This window comes from Sparus aurata, chromosome 18 (assembly GCF_900880675.1).
Source record: "Sparus aurata chromosome 18, fSpaAur1.1, whole genome shotgun sequence".
NCBI lineage: Eukaryota > Metazoa > Chordata > Actinopteri > Spariformes > Sparidae > Sparus > Sparus aurata.
Window position 1 is genome coordinate 1,854,769 of NC_044204.1, and position 3,850 is coordinate 1,858,618.

Consider the following 3,850-nt stretch of genomic DNA (forward strand, 5'->3'; position numbering starts at 1 on the left):
TGGGACTCAACATAAGACGAAGAGAGTATAAAACATTGTATCATATAGATTTAATTGTATATATGTGTAGATAGATCATCATTTCTATGTAAACTCTCAACCTTCAATGTAACTACTAATTACGTATAGGTACGGCAGTTAAAAGTACATTTCTCACTGAGGGAAAAGCAGCGTGATGGTAAGTACTATACAGTGGTGGACAGTAACGGAGTAAATTTACTTGAGTACTGTGCTTAAGTACATAACCAGAGGATTTGTACTTTACTTGAGTATTAGATTTCTTTGGTACTTATTACTCTGACTTGAATACGTTTCCAAGACAAATATTTTTACTTTTACTCGAGTTAATTTCTAGGAAGGCTGAAAAGTACTCGTTACTTTCAGGTCTGCTCTTTTTTTTTTTTTTCTAAAATACTATTGGACACAAGCTGTGTTTGTCAAAGAAGGAAACCTATCACAGTGCACACTCTCCACTGGGATCTACGTAAAAGCGGAAATACGTCATCCCTCCCCATAAGGATACCACCAAAGTACCACGCTCTTGACTGCGTTTGTCAACACAAAACCGCGACAATGGCTGCATCAGATGTCGTTTTTTGTAAAACAGTGATTCTCAGCCAGTGGTCTGTGGACAACATTGGTCTTTGAGGGGGTTCCAGTTCCCAACTTAGTTAAATGATAGAGAGTTAGTTGGACGGTGCAGGTTCATTTGGTTACAGTTCTAATGATTGTTAATAAACATCTGCATCTGCAACATCTGCTGTCCTCCTGTGATCCCATTCATTTTATTTGTTTTTATAGGTGTTTCTGCAGGCTTTATATAACATTGTGGTCCTAAAAGCAAGCACATCAGTGCAGGTGGTTTCAAAGAGTTAATTCTCAGAAACAAGAGTTAAAAGGTACTTAAGTTCATTTAGAAAATGAACATTGATGTGAAAAATAAGAAATTTACTCTTACTCTTACTCTTACTTTTACTTAAGGATTTAAAAGCATGTACTTTTGGATACTTAAGTACCTTTAAAAGCAAGTACTTTTTACTCTTACTCGAGTAACATGTCGACTGAGCTACTTTTACTTGTAACGGAGTAAATTTTGACCAGTAGTATTTGTACTCAAGTACTGGGGTGGAGTACTCTGTCCATCTCTGGTACTATACTTATATGTAATAGGGCTGCCACTTTTTATTTGAAATTCGAAAATTTGTTCGAAAGTGGAGGGAAAAGTTTGTATTCGAATGTAATGTCCTGTTTGAAATCAAAATGTACAGTCTATAAGGCGCAACAGACCGTTTGAAGTAGTTCGCCTTGTGATCCAGCAGAGGGCGCTCTAAATCAGCTTGACCTATTGCACGTCCTATTGACCCTTGACCTATCAATTCAGCTAGTAATGTTATGTTATTTGCTACAAAAATGGAGGACACTAGCGAGCAAAGCCGTACTGAGCAGACAAATTATGGGAATGGTAGATTTGCACGGGATTAAGATCACAGACGACCTCCGCAATTATTACAAATTACTGGAGGTCTCCAGGTTATACTAGTCCCGTGCGAATAGGGCTTTACTCTACAATGACAACAAATCTGCGGACTCACCTGCTAGGTTGCCACCCACTTGAGGCAGCGGAGACCGAGGCACCACAGACGAGCGGAGGTGCTGGAGCAACGTAACTCAAATAATGACAATAATGTCGTGTGGTATTGGGGGGGGGAATTCAAATTCATTCGAATAAATTGTGTGTCACTTCAAATTAGTTCGAACTTGATTTTTTGAAAAAGTGACAGCCCTAATAGGTGTAACCCAGTAAGAACAACACTTACTTGACTACTGTACTCAGATTCAACTCAAAGAGCGAGGGATGAGTTAGTGTAAATGTAAACACAGGGATGTTTATTTTCACAAGCAACAAAAAGTAGAATCACACCTCAGATTCAATTCTCCACTAAACAAAAAAAACAAAACTGAAAGTTGCCCTTGACAGCGTATTGCTGTCCGATATCAATGTCCATCAAAGTCTGGTCCAAAAGTTCAGTTTGTATTCGGGTTCATCCAAGTGTCTCAATGTGTATGTGCTACCCGGGTAGTGTGTGTGTTTGTATGATTGCTGCGCAGCTTTAGATCTTATCTGCTCCAGGAATGGATCTTCAGGAAGATGATGAAGATGAAGGAATCCAGATCCCCTCTAACCTTGCCTCGCACCAGACAGAAGTCCTGGTTGGAATCGATGCTATCCCACAGTGTAGATCCAGCAACAAAAAAACCAATCTGCCATAGCAGAAATTAAAAATAATTATCAATCACCAATTACTGTACAGTATCGTATCTCTCTTATTCTCTTTAACTCAAGTGCAACTTATAATACTGACCACAAAAGGAATGATAAACTTCATCCTGAGACATCAAACCTTAGACATCATGTTTTTATCCCTTTTTTAACAGTATTGTTAAATCATGTACACCATTTATTCTTTATCATCTTTTTTCACTTACCAAATCATGTATTTCTTATTCACATCTACTATTATGCATTTTTCTTACCATCTAAACATGAACTAACGCATATTATTACCAAGAAGACCTTTACGTGTACAAATCATGAACATTAGCACTCATCTAGCACGTTGTTAACTTTCCAACCTTAAACATGGCGCCTGAGAATGACACAGTAAAAATCACGGTTCCACATTTGGAAATAAATGCATTTCCAAAACACAAAACTCAGCTTATACACTCATTTCAACATCTCCATAACATTAACAGTTGACCCCGATTGGTTTTTGATAATAAGAAAGGTTCAACATAGCTTAATCATAACTGAACTGAACAAATAATGTGTCCGCTAGCAACGTAGCATGCTAAGCTAGTACACTCACCGGAGTCCTCAATCGTATAAAACAAAATACAGCAAATCCTCCGGTCGCAGTGATCAGAACCCTCCGTCAACGACTTCGGACACGTACAAAATCATAAACATCAGTATAAGGTAGTATTCCTTGCATAACTTGTCATCAACTTCACTCGTGACTGTATCGCGGTCTCGTTAACATCAGGCCTAGGTGAGGTCGGTCAATCCCAGCATGCAATGCTCGCATCTTCTGAATTCACTCAGTTTTACATACATAAAGCGCCCTCTAGCGGCTATTTTACACAACTGCAGTCAACTTAAAATACAGTTTTCCTCACAAACCCAAATATTAAAATGAAAATGAATTACTATAAAGCCGAACAAATAAATAATAGTCAGTAAACCCAAAGTGGTATTTTCATAGGGGTTACATAGGTAATTACAGTACTTGAGTAAATGTACTAACTGTGTTTGATGTCTTTGTTGTCATGACGTTGTGTCACATTTAAAGTTATGATTGAACAAACCAGGTTAAAACTCAGATAGCACATATAAAACATATAAAACATGTACAAATATACTGTGAAACATATAAACACATATTGTAAAACATAGAAAACATATATTGTAAAACATAGAAAACATATACTGTAAAATATACAAAACATATACAACATATAAACCTTATACTATAAAACATATACTTTTAAACATATAAAACATATACTGTAAAACTTATAGAACATGGAACATTTACTGTATGTAGCACTCCCTACAGTAGTCAGATTGATGAGGGCAGGGCTTTTTGGTTCTTTTAAGATATTTATCAAATATTTAGAACCCTGATTAACTCAGTTTTAAATATTATCTTTCTTTTTAACCCTCTAAGACCCCTTGTTTTAATATTACGACGTTACCTTTAGCCATCCTAAAAAACAATTGAAGCTTAATTGGCGAAGTTTCAGGAGCAGGACCACACCTCAACAGCGCCAACTTCCGCATTTCTAT

The 3,850-nt window shown here is 36.9% G+C and overlaps 1 long non-coding RNA gene across 1 annotated transcript; it reads right to left on the bottom strand.

Annotated features, from left to right (window-relative positions):
• Positions 1-1,866: 1,866 nt before the first annotated feature.
• LOC115569119 (uncharacterized) lies at positions 1,867-3,200 on the bottom strand. The gene is made up of 2 exons (XR_003981493.1): positions 2,871-3,200; positions 1,867-2,262 (listed from the first exon to the last, which is right to left on the bottom strand). It is a non-coding gene; the product is annotated as an uncharacterized LOC115569119 (long non-coding RNA).
• Between the last annotated feature and the right edge of the window lie 650 nt (positions 3,201-3,850).